Below are 16,855 nucleotides of genomic sequence, written 5' to 3' on the forward strand. Positions count from 1 at the left end.
AGCGCTTTGATCACAGAACAGATTAAACAAAACGCTTGCACAGCCTTTCCAGTGCGTTGGGCCAACTCACGCATTCTCTTGGACTTCAAGCAAATGCTTGTGTTGCCAATGGTACCATGCAAGCACATTACGTATATTTGTTACGATTATCCGCATTATACATTATTTTCGTTTAGAAAATAGTTTTATAATCTCTAGACAAAAAGTTATATAAACATTAGTCTGATTGAGTAACATATTGTTTATAGATATATATTAGCAACCTTATATAAATTTAAATAAATATGTCGTAAATTTTGATAAATCTGTGAGCTGCATTTATACCGACTGTATTAAGATGTACTAAACAGAATTGCACACTTGACTTTTAAAGCAATATGCAATTGAGTGATTGATTATCGCGGTAAACTACAGAGTTGCAGTGTTGAGCAACAGACTAGACGTACAGGCAGTACAGTTCAGTGCTGGTGGCTTTAAATTTGCACTAAGTATTGCAAGTTTGTTATTACAAATAGCGGATATGCTTAACGGGATTTTTAATCATAACGGAAACAATAAAACATATTTTTTAACAAAAGATCGTCTATCTGTTTAGCATTGAAATAAAATAATGTAGACGACAAGAAACGAATATATAGCATGTAGCAATTTGCTTCAACCGGCTTAACGAAGTTTAAATAAAACAACTCCCCGAACTTGATACCTTAATTGCGCAAAAGGAACCTTCGGCGGGCAATTAGTCACATGAACCATAGAGCTGTGACGAGAGAAGTCGGGAGTGGGGACAGGGCGGGACAGTGTCGCAAGGTATCCTTTCACTGGACTGAGTCAGAGGAAAATACCCGGCAACTGAAGGCTTTAATGACCGGGTCCAATATCGTGCACCGCGGTGATCGGCGCATTATGTCATACGTGGCTCACACTTATTCACGTTTCATAATTTTATAGATATATGCAATATCGAACAGGAAATGACAAAATTATTACAGAATCTTTAGCGAGGTAGATATCATCCAACCAATCGATTCAAAAGATTTACATACTGTAGGTACACTGTAGTGCACTTATTAATATCACAACATGATTGATGAACTACAAACAAACACTACTACAAAAGACAACTAAGATGTCAGTGGAGTTCTTTAATCGTAGTTGTTTGGTCATTTTAGCGAGTTGTAACGCGCCTGTCTTCGCCTGCGTGGCCCATTGTCCTCGCTATAATTAACCATCAACTCTTTAAGTACTTAAACACTCTCGCAATTGCACTCCGCGGAAGCCTCAGCGTATGCGTTGTGAAATACAAGCATCTTATAGCCGTGTCGTGATGTAAAACTGGCCTTATTTTAATGTTAAAATAAAATGAAGAAGCATAAAACACACGTGCATGTTGTCTGTAGTTTATGTAAATAAGGGTGAGAGAAGGGTATTCAGGGTAAAGTGGAATAGAACCCGTATGGCTGCTAGGAAGCATGGTTAGAAAGGCGCATCGTACACGTAACATGTGTGGCCTCCGGACGCGTTGCGCAATTAACTGAACCTTGCAAATGCAGCCTTCGGCGAGAGCGCAGGTCAGAGGTAAATGTTACAGGGACTATGTTCAGGAAAGGGCCTAAAATGTTTGTCTTAATGTATATATAATGTAAATGTTTGTTTGTGGGTAATGTGCTGTAAGCTATTAAACACAAGTTAAGCGTGTACTTATTTGTGAAGCAAGAGAATAGGATGTGCTCTTAGTAAAAATCCAGTTCAAATAGTAAAATTGACTGTGAATCCACGGTATTATCCACCTAGAATAATCCAAGTAGAGTGACGCAAGCATATTTTCTGTGCAGTAAACAGCCATGTATCTATAAGAGAGGAGTGGCTTCGTATCTATTGAAATATGGTTATTATTTATGACTTTATTCCTAATATGTTTTATAAACTTTAATTAAATAAAAAAATACAATCATTAAAAAAATACTTAAGGACTAAAAATATACTATCAATGAACTTAACTATAAATAAAACTAAACCTAAACTAACCTATAAAAACTAGTCAAACTACCCACCCCGCATCGCTCCCAGTGCAAAGGTGCAACGCTATTTAATTAAACAATTAAAAAATACGAAACTACGGATAAGTAAACTGAGAAAACCTATGACCTATTAAATTCTTTGTGATAAATGTGATAATAGCATGGACTCCACGACATGTCAAAAGTTTCCTTAATTTATATATCTTACGTATTAGGTCAAATACTCCATATCAAAAAGTTGTCCCGCTATAGTTCGAGTAGGTGTGCGCAAGGACGCAGCGCGGTAAAAGTAGTTGACTTTGACTGTGGGTTTACATTACATATTTTAAAGCACTTTTTAAAAAACCGGTCAAGTGCGAGTTCGTATACCTCGCGCACCGAGGGTTCCGTAAAAACTTTCAATTTTCTCATGAAAGACTTGAGCAGAAGTATATTATTAGTATAATTTGTGCGATCTGCATGTATGTTGGTTTTTTAGGGATAATTCTTTATCATGTGAACCGATTTCAATAATTTTTATTTTATTTGAAAGATGGTGCCTTTAGTGTAATCTCATAGGAATTTCAACTATAATAAACACCCGCAAACGGGATTAAATTGCAAATTAAATTACAAAATGTTTTTTGTTAATTAAAAAAAATGTATCAAGATAGAGGTCTGATTTTATTTTTCCTGTAATCTTTATGACAATGTTATTATTATGTAAAAATTTCATAATTTTTCATTCGTAAACTTCGGAGATAAGGGGGGGAATGGTATTTTTTTTCACATTTTCCTTCATAAGTCAATTTTTTTTCACTATGAAAAAAAAAAAATTGTTTTGTAATGTTCAATTTGACTTCTTTCATACGATACTCCACTTGACCTAGTAACTAGACTTTGAAATTTTGTCCCTTCTTTATATTGGGAATTTCCCATAATTAATACAAATAAAAAAACAAAATTACACATCCAATATGTTTGGGTTAGCGTTATTAATTACTATTCCAAATTTCAAATCGATAGCTTAAGTACTTCTCGAGATATTTAGCAATGTGACAGACGGGCGGACGGACGGACAGAGTCGCACCATAAGGGTTCCTTTTGTACTTTTTTGGTACGGAACCCTAAAAAAGATTTCAAATTAACTATATGTCGACAAAAATCGTGGATGTAATAAATAATAACGGTACCTACTTTTAAATGACTTAAAGTACAATTAATGTGTCAGATTATCAACAAGACTATAACTTCCGTGGTTTTATTGTCGTGTACGTTTTGAACGAGGTCAGTTATTTTGGTGAAATGTCGATAATATATTCATTAATGTTTTAAACGTACGTACAAAAAAAGAGCTAAATCACGAAGAATATTCTAATCATATGTATAAGTATATCAAAACTAGCTTGAATGTAGCTGTGTACATTTTAGGGTATGGCAATATCATCATCATCATCTATTTGAACTATGACATGACTGTAAACTTGTTAAGTCACTGATGTCGTTTTAAATAATAAATAAAGATTATATGACATTATTACATAAATTGACTAAGGCTTGTGTTGTAGGCACTTAGACAACGATATATGTATATATATAAATATTTACAAATACTTAAATATATAGAAGACACCCATGACTCAGCAACAAATATTCGTGCTCATTACACAAATAAATGCCCTCATCAGGATTTGAATCCGCGACCATCGTCTTCATTGGCAGGGTCACTACCCACTAGGCCAGACAGGTCGTCGTTATGTACTTGATCTTAAGCTGGCCTAACAATTGGACAGATGTAAGAGATTTTGTTAGACTATGCAAAACCAAATAAGTTCAAGTTTAAGTAAGGTAGGTCGTCATTCGAAATCGCAGGTGCATTTGTCTGAGGTCGCGTTGCTCTAGTGCGCTAATTGCTGCGATTACGCGCTCCATTTCACTCTCACGACGAAGGCCGAGGGCAGGAGCCCGAATTATTTTAATAACGTTCTTTGATGTATTCTTTATGGTTAATTACACTCCCTTAATCTTAGAGAAGGTCATGCACGACCAATGAAAATTGTCAATGAGAGTTTTTATGAAATGATTTGTAATTTTTATAAGGCTGCATTCTTAAAAATATGACGCACACCTTAAACTCTATAAAGTCTTGTACTTTATAGAACGCTATAGTTCGTGTCATCTACGATGGCGCGCAAATTTGACTAATCTAACCTTTAATGATATGACAATACGAGTCAAGGCACATGTCGTGAATGCCACGATCTATATCAGTACGATGAAGAGTCAAACATGTATAGAGGTAATCCGGATAACATAAATACACGTATTATAAATTGAGTCAATTCGTCAGTTTTACTTAAGTATCCTCTTAATAGTCAATTGAAAATGAACGTGATCACAGGAAAAAAGTGTAATATGTCAATACAATAAAGATAGTGGAACATTACTCATAGCCGTGTTCAACCACGCTGTGCTCACACGCGCAAGCGTTGTGGCAATCGCATTGTTGGCGGAAACGGCAAAAACTGCACCAATTCCGACCATTCTAATTATTGCCTGTGATTTTAATTTTAGGCACAGTGATACACTAAACTAAATGCATAAGTGAATTCCAAGTCAAGTGTTAACCTTGCTATAATTGCATGCACATACTTAATGAAAATAAATTAGTAGGTATTTTATGAATTTATATGAAATTCTACAAAGCATTGACATGATTAATATATTATGAAAAACATGAAGGTTGAAACACGCGTTGATGTTACTTCTATCAGCTTGAAAAAACGCGTAGTGATCTCGTAGCATGTGCGTAGCTTGCGGCTACGACATCTATTAACGGCCCGATTCGAAGAATGAGATGCGATAACGATAAGTTCTGATTTAGGTAAATTCTCAATTAGATATCGTTTGTATGTCGTATAATTGACAGAAGCAGCTCGATTCGGACAACCAATGTCACTTTGACGTTAGAAATATCGTAGATAGATCTTTCTTTCTTTCTTCTTCTTTCAATTTTGACATCTTAAGCGTGTCTTAATCATTCTTCGAACCGGGCCGTATGTCTTCCCTTGTTATAATAGTCTAGCAAATAAATATATTTTAAAATAAATAAATAAATATATTTGCATTTTCTGCAATTTTCATTTTAACCCATCGTTGTAACTATATTCGATGCAGTTAGCAGAATGGCTTGATCACGATTCGAGGGTAAAATAAATTGCGTTAAGTTCGTATGCAATACCTCGTTAGTTCGTTTTACATTTAACTGCGTATGTATTACTTACTTCAATTACACGTTACATTACAAGCTACAAAATACTGTTTGATGCAAGGTTAGAGACTGGAGGCATAAAGGGAATTCAGTAATATTATATTGATTTGATAATAATCTTTGTGCATCACGTTCGTACTTAAACTTATATGGTACTAAAACTTATACTTGGGCCACCAAGGGAGATGTTTGAATGAAGACTGTAAAAACAATTTTTATAAATCTTAATACTCCATCTAGTTACTAAACAAAAACAGCTAAACTAATGCAGGTCAATGTCAGTTACTTATTAAATTCACATTACGTACAGTCAGCATCAAAAGTAATGGATCAAACAAGGTTTCAAAAGTATCTACCATTCTGTAACAGCTTAACAAAAAGTGATGGTTCTATATGTAGAACAATTAAACCTGTAAAAGATATACTTTAGAACGTGAATTGTAGAGATTTATAAAAAAAAAAATATTTAGAAAAGTTTTCCGTAATATCAGATACTTTTGGCGCATTGTTTCATCCGCTACTATTGATGCTGACTGTACAATATGACGAGTGAGGTCGATTACTCTTATACAATCTCCTATGAAATGTAATTATTAATTTACAGAAATATTAATAATCTTTTAATGAGGGCTACGGTTTTTGTGCTAACCAGTTGGTGCCACCGTATAGTTCTTTTTTTTTTGCATCAGAAAAAAGGTAAACAATCTTGACATGTCTTTTTATTGCAAATTATTGAAAAACACTTTTTAAAAACGTCGTAAAACTTCTCAAATAGGCAGCATTTTATGACTGGAACTTATCTACAAAAGTTATTACCTACACAATAATATGCAAAAAAAATAATATTTATATCCCAATAGATACAAGTTTTATTCGTGTTGCACATGATTGAATACCACTCTGCGTAACTGGCTTGTTGTTTGTAGTTAAGTAGTTACTCGTAATGTATTTACCTTATATAAAACATGATAGAAGTTTCTTCTCTGATCATGGAATACCAAAATAATGGAATAATAAAATATTATTATCGTTGGGAAGAAGAAAACTTCGTGTTCGGAGGTAAATTTGTATGTCGAATATAGATAATTTCTGTATAGTTATATAATATAATAAGTTCAATACTTATTGCGAAAAATGATGATACGATTCCGTTTTAATACAAAAATACAGTGCCGATTTTAAATTGTTCCAAATATTTATATATAAAAAAACTGAACATGTACTTTTCACTATCAGGCCAATTTAAACGTACACTGACATCAGAATTATATCTATCTGAATTATGTACGGACCTACGGACAAGTACCCGTGAAATATAAACTGAAGGACACCAGTTTTATGTCATTTTGACGTCAGTGAACGTTCGAATTAGCCTGTAAGTAGTTTATAGACACATTATTTCTACATATATTACAGATTAATTTGATTTTGGTTCAATCTTAAAAGTTAAATGTAGTCTGTCAAGCCATTTCCGTCAGTAGAAAAAAGCGGCAAATAAAATGGCGTGACGTGGCGTAGAAAAAAAAATGGCGCGAAGGGTTATCGTCTTATAAAAAGTTTGAAATTCGCACCTTTTTCTACGGACAAACTTGTTTGACCGACTATAAATATGTAGACTATATAACCTGCAGTCTTAATTTAATTTCAGATAAATCTCATTGGACCTGCTTAGAGGCTTTTATATGTAATTACGGGTAAGTTATAACGATTTAATTTAAGCGGCGAAGGCTGCGCACGATCCGAAGTCTTTTACGACATGTTTTTGAAAGTAGCTCGTCTAAGCCGGTAATAACCTCATACTAATTGAAACTCGTCGGTTATGAGTTGTCAACACTGTATATGCACGAGTGTATTCAAACTTGCATTAACTATGCATGAATATAATTTCCGAAGCTAGCAAAGATACATTGATTGAGTAAGATGTGTAAAATCTAAAACAATTTCGTGCTTCGAATTTGACAGGTAAACGAGATCGCGCTGTACAGCTCCATACATTTTGTGGTAACTCTGATTGTCAAAAGTTGACGTTTGGTTCTCTTTGACTCTAGCTAGGCCTTTATTGTCGAATGTACGTTTGACGTGTCAAAATTATATCGACAACGTATTGATTGCGCAGTGCGCACGCTCGCGCTCTACGCAATCAGTACGTTGGCTAAATAACTAGCTGTAGCCACAGTTGATGATGAGAAATAATCAAAGAACATGCGGAATGTATTGATATTACGAGTTCTTCGTTTATTTTTTTAAAATTGGAAATGAGATAGTTATCAACGGTATATTTGACATGTACTGTGAGTTAATAATTTCCCGCTGCAAATATTTAGTCAAAAGTTATTGAATTATTATATAAGGAAGTATAATTATATTAATTATCTTACCTCGAAGTCAGTTTGGCCTCAGCTAGCAGTGATTTAATTCAATCAGAATACGATACGATTAAGATACGTAAACATATTAGGGCTGAATACGATATGGATCGGATATGTCATCGTCAAAAGTAACATTTTTGTTAGAAGAAACGTCACATTTGTGGCGATGTATTTTAAAGTTAGAATCGGGCCAACATAAAGTTTAACATTAGATAATATTTCCCTTCCAATACGTAACAATTAATGTGATTGTGCCCGCTTAAGTGCATTATTAATACATTTATGTTAGGACACTTATTTTATATTTACATATTAATATTATAAAACACTTGTGCACAACACATTTAAAGGCTACGCTTGTAAAGTTCCCGTAGCCTGACCACTGCGCTGACCTACAAACACGGATGCAAACAAATCAAAAACAAAGATTACGTGACGCTATGTATGCCTCGTTGCGTCATTGGCTCGTCCTGCTCTCGCGCACCGCATTAGACATTGCGGCGTTTCGCTCCAGCGCGGCGAAAGTGCGCAGCTGATCGCGCGGCAAGTGATAACGTTATCTCACCGCTAACAGATCAATGCCTCTAGATTATAGTTCTGACTTTACGAACTGTCTAATGCCTGTCTGGGGCCTCATTTTCGAATGTACATTTGACGTGGTGTATCGATTGACATTATGATACGCTTGATGGTGTCGAAAACAGTTTATTTGTGCGCGTTCTATCTATACCAGAATATACTTTCTGCACGAATAAGTGCATTATTTTTTAAAATGATATCCGATTAAGTTATCAACAATACTACTTTAATTTATAAACTAAATAACTATTCATTTAAATAATGTTCACTTAGAACGTGATGTCTTGAGATTCGGTTAATAACTAATTGCAATTTTTATTTAATGTATTTAATATCTTCCTATCCCTCATAAATGTCAAACTGGCAGACCAGGAGAAACGTTAAATAGTACCGATGAGTGATTATGAGTAAAGACAGTGAAGTCAATTAACGTCGTTGAATTGCTGTCCCCCGACCGCTGCCGCGGTGCCCTTGACTCTGCTCTTGCGCCACTGCGGGTCGCCATTCGACACAGATTTGCATTTATTGCGCTTTTTGTATCGAAATTTAATTAATGCGTGTCATGATATTTAGAGGCAAAGTTCGTGGTTTGCGAGATTTCTTTAACCTGTGGTGTTGTAAAGGTTGGGCGAAGCTAGTCGTTCATGAAACACACGGACAATATTTTGATGGCCCTTTAACTTTATTAGATGGCATATAATTTCTATCCTGGTAACTTTTTATCATGTAGATGATGGCCTTCCATTTTTTGATGAACCAAAAGCTTTTCCATTGAATGACCACACAGAAGATTTAGTGTCAGTTCTTAAAAAAATAAGTTAAACATTTTGACCACAATTGCTCTCATTATATTATCTTCTAACTTATATGCATTGCTCGCGTTGCTGCAACAACTGCATTTTCATAATGACAGTGATAGACCCTGTTGCTCTTCAATGACGTTTTGCAAGATGTAATTATGGAGAATAAAACCGCATACAGAGAGAGATATGACGCCACCAAGAGGCGGGGGCGACGACCGCTGACATATAGCTCATATTTTAAGTACCGTATGCGGAATATACATCATTTACAGGGAAATCGGTACTACACATCAGGAAGCGTAAAGAGCAAGGCAGGGTTGAGGGCCTTTTGGCGCGACGGGTGATTTTTTACGCCTTACTTAAAGCATAATAAGGTCAATTACCCATATTGTACGACATGATGATATTGGTTTCAACTACTTTCATAGCCAGTCTCAGATCCCATGAAAGTTTAATGCGATGCGAAACTGCTTATGTGAACTTTTAGTTGTTTTGAAATAGAGGTTAGATAACAAAACGTGTCTGTATTCAATTACATATGTATTCTCAAATAATTCTTTGCGATTGACGGCAGTGTATAAATTAATGCGCCGCAGTGAAGCAATGACATCGTGGAAAGCGATGAGTACGTGACGCAATGCATGGGCCTGACGCAATGTGACCGCGGAGGGTCCAGGGTTCAAACCTGCCCTGCCGCCAGGGCCTCCATATTAGGCCGCGTTTCCTGCCACTAAACCTTCGCAAACCAGCACGGCCGGCAACCTTCAAGGAAACCTTTTACAACAATCGCGATCGTGATCAATTTGTGCAACCATTTTTACAATTTAATTTAACTTCCGTGACTGTTTAAGATATCAATACTTTAATGTGTAGGTAAATGTTTAATCATAAGACTGGTTATCATCAAAAGAAAATTATTAAAGACGATATTTTTGGAACAATAAAGAACATATTTTTGTTTTTGACAAAACGTGAGCGAATGTCATGTATCTTAGCCCAGAACAGTTTGCACAGGGTTACGTAACACCATTAGCACTCACTGCTCAAGAACATCAACCATGCACACTTGGATTGAGCTGTTTGATTTTATAGTCGCTACACAAGTTATATGCGTGACAGTGATTGCAAAATGTTAGAGTATGTACAGTACAGAGTAGCTGATTTTTATTACGTTATGCAGTTTTAATTACCTATTGCAATTATTAACTAGACTAAACATTTAAGATTTTATTTTTTTATGAATATGATAATCCAAGTGATGGGTCACCGATGTCAGGTCAGAAACGATATCTTTTTATATCTTATATTAAAGCACAGTATTTAATAGGTACTACGTGACTAAATTCGATGCATATTAGTTGTTTGGTTAATATTGAATGACGCGCCACCGCACAGGTGTATTAATGACGAGTTTTGCTCAGTTTATGACTTATAAGTATAAGAATCAAATGTATGCGCACCACTATCAGTGAAGATATGATAGTTTCAGACTGAAATTGGGTCGTGAGGAATCAACTTGAAAGGCTCCGTACACAAGGTTGCACAAGAACATTATTTGTAAGCCTCCGCTGTACGTGCGTCTATATAGATATCCGTCTGTTTAACAGGAGTATTACATGGTCATCATGAACCAAAATTAATAGACAATAAATATTGGCCACATGCTAAAAACGAATAAGTATTCTTGGTAAAAGTACAAAACCATGAAATTTTAGAGTTTTTCTTGTAATTCCGTCACGTAAATCTTCTGGTTCTCTTCTGAGAACAGAAAGAATGTGCATGTACAGTGTCTGTTAAAAAAATGTTGTCACAGTGTGTCTTGAAATGGGACTATCACACATATGTATTCATATCACACATATTATATGGTGAATTTAAATCCTATAAAATCATACTTTTGGTCTAGGAGAGCCATGGAACCAGTGACAATAAAAAGTTGATTGACCTAATTGAGCGTCTATATATCTCATTCAATATTACGTTTCGTTCCGACCTGCGCGGTGGTGGAACGCACGCTGTGAGATGCGCCGATACAAGATCAAGGCCACGACACTCGTGCGCGTGTGTGTTATGGTCACACGGGCTTGGACCCACACTCGTGCACGCCACGTGGCCATGCTATTAACGATTGTATAGTATCTCGCTCGCGGCTCTTGTCACTTCTCATTAAGTCATTATCATTACATTAGGGCGTCACCACTTTAATAATCATAACAAGGTCGGCTTCATAAATAATTTCATTCATTTTCATACGCCTATAATTTTTTTGTAAAAAAGCATCTAGAATGCGGGGTTTTATTAAGTATTTATACTTGATTATGTAAGTGTGGTCATTATATGTGCGTATGACCCTTCACTCATTAGGCTCCATGGCGGTAATGAGTCTTCTCAGTAGCCCAGCGCCGGTTGTGTATATTATGCTGAAATTACGCGTCGACAAATTACTGGCTTTACAATGTATATGGAAGATAAGTATCACGTAATCATTGGCGACCCGGGGTCGTGGCCGCAACGACAACTGACAATACTGACATACTGACAAGTGACATCGGCTCGCGGTTAGCTCACGCTAGGTACTACGCTTATTTGGCAATAGTTGTATTTTGATTAAAGTGTTTAACTTATCTTTTAGTCGTTTCATTTACCTTATAAATTATGTAATGTAATATCCTAAAAGCAAATTGTAAACACGACTTATGTTCCCTCTTAACACTACATTGACATACGTGACGAATTAAGGGTCACAGACAGAAGAGAAAAGAAGGGATTAAACATTAAATTTATGGCAGCTTTATTCACATTAGAATTCGGCACTGTAGCAAGTTTATTAGCATAATCTGCGACTTTATATTCGGTACATCAGAATCACACCGCACGTTGTTCAAGATTTCATCGGTTCGTTGTAAAAAATGTGAATATTTAAAGATAATATTAATCCACATGATATTTGGCTATTATAGGTAGAGAAAAAAAAAATACTCTGAAACGAACAACGCTACGAACGAACTTAACGCTATTAAATGTTACTGGGACACATAAAAAGCTCGTTTTGAAATACTTTATCGATTAAAGTATCTATTAAAAACTTTTGTCAGTAAAGCAAAATTACTATTAGTTTGTTCAAATCAATACAATGACTGGTGCTCACACCTCGTGCAATAAGTTACGTAACATTCGAGTCCGATTCAGACGGGCGAGTCAGCTGGGTTTTTACTTGTTTATTGGGTATTGTGTGGAATTGGTGTTGATATTGGCGATAAATTTGCAAGTGTTGGGTTGTGTCGGTCTCGTTAGTGCGTGGAATTGGAGCGCGGAACTAATAAACCGATGCGCGCGTGTCGGCCGTCTGCCAGAGCGCCGGTAACGACCGCGTCTTTGTTTTGTTGTGCCATTTGTTCATGATCAATGGTAGCTTCACAGTCTAATATGACATATTTTTTAAGAACACACATATTCTAACCTTCACACATAATTATGTACCTATACTCATAGTTTATCAATTGACCACCTAATTTCCAATATCACTATTATATCTGTAAAACTGTCATCTACATTATAGAAATAAGAGAGTAAAAAAGCAAGCTTAGAGTAGGCACTAGATCTGCTAAGACGTCCTTGTATTTGACTCCACACGTGACTGCGCAATTGATCAAGTATTTACTCTCCTCTACTTTACTTCCTCAGGCTAAAGTGTTAGCGACGAGGCTGCTTGACCTTTTTTCACGTTGTTGATACTGTTTTGAAATTTTTATGTGACACGTACTTAAAAAAAAATTAAATATTCGACCTTCGCGTGAGTTTTAGTGACTAAAACCTATTAAGAATAAGAACCGTAGCCGATTTATCACGAAATTCAATCCATTTTTTTGGATAAATCGCCAAACAATTTCTCACCCTAAATGTATCATACGCATCTATTAGGTACCTGGCAAATCGTTAGGAATATCATCAGACTTCAGATTGGTCATGGTTTCAGAGATTCGCGTGAAATTTAACTTTATTGTAGTAAACAATCTACTTAAATGAAGAGTTAAACAAAAGACGTGCTAATGACGCAAACATGTGCCGAGTGTATACTTAGCCTGTGCTAATCGCAGGGTAACCAGACAATGACAGATTATATTTGTTAACAGACAGATTAGATTTGTCAACAGACGCCAATCGACAAGTAAAAATGTATCGGGCTGCTAGTGATGCTACGAAAAATCACGTCATCGTTTCCGTACTTACGGCCCGATTCGAACTTTAAGATACATCAAATATTAGGTCTAGATACGATGTGAATGGGATATGTTAGTATCAAATGTGACGTTTTCGTTTGAAGGAACGCTTGGCTCTTTTAACGAGTTTCTACTCTGAACTCATAAATTACCTAATTATTAAAATTTTCTTGCACAGACATTTCAGATGAAAGTGTTTACAATAATTAAAGTATCTTTATTTGTGTACCGACAAGTACATATGTAATAACGAAAGTAAGATTATGAAATAAAATAAACGAATATAGAACAAGTACCTATTCATCATTATATTTTGGTTTATGGTGTCACTGTGACTGGTGTTTCGCTAAAATATTGTAATACATGACTTTGGTTCTTATCATTTCTTCGCAATAAAACGTCACAGGGCGTATGATGCAGCTCATTAGTATTCATAGAGTCGACGCTTGGGAAATTGCTTTTTAAATCCACGAAGGATGCTCTAACTCCTTCACAGAAGTGTCATAAGCCACTCTACTGACAGGCCAACTCGAACATATGTATACTGATATCACAATAACATCTAACTGATGTATTCAAATATCGTGCGTATCGCTCGTACTCTTGGAGGATTTAACAACCGGAGTCACCTTTACGAGCTTACCCCTCAGTTAAAACCTCGGCCAATGGTCATATTTATTGTATGGACTGACGTTTATCTGACATGGCTTTTGATGTGCCCCCCCCCCCCCCCCCCCCCGCAAAAATCGGCAGACTGTTTTGTACAGAAAATTACAAACAAGGTGTCTCTAGTTTTTAAATCCTCCAAGCTCGTACTTGTCCGTACAAGTATTGGCGCGGGCGTGATGCACAATGACTATATAGTATGATTCAAATATAATTCTGATGTGTACGTGCGAATTGAGCTGTGATACTCAAGTTGTTTTAGAAGTGTCAAATAATTTACAAGAGGTTTTAGTGTGGCCGCTGAAGTTATTGTTAAAGCGTATTCAATTGTAAATTAAGAGGGCAGAAATCAAACAAGTGTCTCTGGGTTGCCCTCTGGCAGTGTTTATGAAGGAACGGAAACGAGTCGGAAGGAGGGCGCTTGCGCCATGAGCGGCGCGGAATGCGCGCGCGCCGGGTCATCGGGACACGCGTTGTGCAAGGTATCAGCTGTTAGCCGCTATTGTTTACTTTGACTTTTGACATGTGCTTTCTACAATTGTATGAATGAAAGGACACAAAATGAGCGAGTGTCCTAAAAGGGAAACTTATGTTTATACACTATACAGGTAATTTGACGGATATTATAGATTAAACGATACGGGGGGGAGATAAAGTGAGCCCGCCTGCGGCGAGTAATTGTCGGGGACAGCACACGCGCGGTATGAATGGGGCAGGAGTCGATGTTAGGTAACTGGCTGTGCGGGCGCACGTCGCGTCGATCCCAACTAGCTTTCTAATTCATTGAGTGTCACTCAGATTTGGTGCAAAATAATTAAAATTTTCCGGTTGCAAGCCAATTACTTGTAATGAACCGTGTCACCACTGTGAGGTCAAGGGCCAGGGGTGGGTCACTGAGGTAGGAAGGGGTCACGGCCGTGACCCGAGTGCAAAGTCACGCAGACCTCCCAGATAACCAAATTAAAGTAATGATTCTCGTGTACTTTTTATTGATGTTCCAGCTATGCGCTATCAGTAAATGATGATAAAGATTGCTAATTGTTTGGGTTCTTAATTGGGTAATTTGTTTTGGTTGAGAGAAGGGTTGCGAAACCCCACGTGCTCAGGAGACGCGGAGTGCCGGCATCGGACTCATAGAGATCGTTTTCACAAAGTCAAGTCAGTGAGTAGGTGCAGTGATTTTTATGAAACAAATATTACATGAGTTTTGTTTGAAATATTATTTCAAAAAAATAGGAGAATGACACTGAAAGAAAATGCATATAAATGTTAAGTTCGTTAGGTATAATAATAGTCTTGCTGGGTCAAATCTTACGATTTAAAGATTTTATGGTTATACATTGGAAATGACGGCCTTGATAGATACCTTACTAAGTCCGAAATTTGCGGAAACGTTCCAAGTAGAGTGCGGGTGGGGGAAATTTCTGGGGGTTGAAGCTCAGGGGTGCTACGTCTAATTGGTTGGGGCAGTACCGCGGTCTCAATGCTATCGAAAGTGATTTCTAGCGCGAGTGTCGAAACTGGCTCGGTGTCCGAGGTTGCGCGGTGAGGCAACGTCACAATTGCATTCCATCTATTTCGCTTAATTATAAGTGGCAGGCGGGTCCGCGCGGTAGCGCTAGCTTTACTTTCGATCTCGTTTCATAACGGGCGGCGACGCGGAAGCGTCCTTATGCAACCGCGCGGCTTTGTGGTGAGTGTGTGTGCGGTACGTTACCGAGCGGCGGCGGGAGCGGGAGCGGAGGCGGAGCGGGGACACTCACGTGTGGTTGCGGCTAAAGTGCTGGAGCCGACGAAGCGCGGACACGTGCGTGCTGGACGAGAGCGCGCGAACGAGTGAACGACGACGGCGCCGGCGCACCGAGTAGCTGCGGTACCTCCCCCCGCGCGCGCCGCATCGCGTCAGCCCGCGCTTTCAGTGCCTGAAGCCGTGTCCTGCTGACTCTGATGACTCTTCTCGCCACCGCGACCCTGCACCGCTTTGTCTAAAGCTAATAGATGACTCAAGATACTCGTAACATCCGCACCTGACTCTGATCAGATATCAAATTGAAATAACTTTGGTTGTCGGGTGTCATTGGTTACCCACCTATCAACCGACCGTAGTTAAAAATCTTAACAGTGATTTAATTATAATGTTACATTAGCTATCAACTTAAAATTTTGTGCCCTATAAACATTCTATCAACTAGGAATCGAAAGTTGAGGTAAATAAAACGCTTTACGAGGAATATATTCCATTTATTATAAAATTTACATAGAAATTGTATTTACTGAATCATACAAAAAGTAGCTTTATTCACAGGGTGTTTTAGCCAATAGTCTATGATTAAGAGTAATAAAGAAGTACCAATAATTTGAAAAATTTACATTTTAATTGCACTTGTGTCTACTGCAGTACTACTACAAAACTTTCTTCTAAATAACCAATAATGTGATTGGTTATTTTATGTTACAATTCTACAGAGCATAGTGTTAGTTACGATTAGGATATTGTTTAATTCTGTTCCAAAATTCTGATTTTAATTATTAAACTAACAACAAAATCTAATCGAATTCGTTAATTAACATGGTGTAATCATTTTGTGCTTAGAATAGGCAATAAATTATCCTATTCAAACGTAAGGACCGCATCGCGGTGCAGTTAAGTATAGGTATTTATGTTCTTTAAATTGACGTGCTAAGTGCACACACGAAGAGAATAATTTGATCATTATCGTATATCTATCGCGCCTTAATAACAGCTTATGTATAAACAAATGATCATTTCGTCCTATTTATCACAAGAAACATATCTTTTTAATGTATTGGTGAATATAAAACTAATCAAAAATAGGTGGTTAAATTGAGACTGGCATATTTCATATTGTTTCGCAAGTAAGTGCCCAATGAAATATTGTTCGGCTGTTGATTTGATTTTCATAGTTGTTACAAAAATAAACTGTTAAAT

The 16,855-nt window shown here is 36.9% G+C and overlaps 1 protein-coding gene across 3 annotated transcripts in view; it reads right to left on the reverse strand.

Moving 5' to 3' along the window:
- The window catches only part of LOC133534467 (protein no-on-transient A), a 28,812-nt gene extending 12,974 nt beyond the window's left edge, over window positions 1-15,838 (reverse strand). For 2 of the 3 annotated variants that reach the window (XM_061873611.1, XM_061873608.1), the window contains exon 1: window positions 15,669-15,802. The gene's annotated coding sequence lies outside the window, so the exon portion shown is untranslated. Of the gene's footprint in view, window positions 1-15,622 lie in introns of all 3 variants that reach the window. The other variant, XM_061873609.1, reaches the window with a different exon arrangement.
- Between the last annotated feature and the right edge of the window lie 1,017 nt (window positions 15,839-16,855).

Source organism: Cydia pomonella, chromosome 2 (genome assembly GCF_033807575.1).
Source record: "Cydia pomonella isolate Wapato2018A chromosome 2, ilCydPomo1, whole genome shotgun sequence".
Taxonomy (NCBI): Eukaryota; Metazoa; Arthropoda; class Insecta; order Lepidoptera; family Tortricidae; genus Cydia; species Cydia pomonella.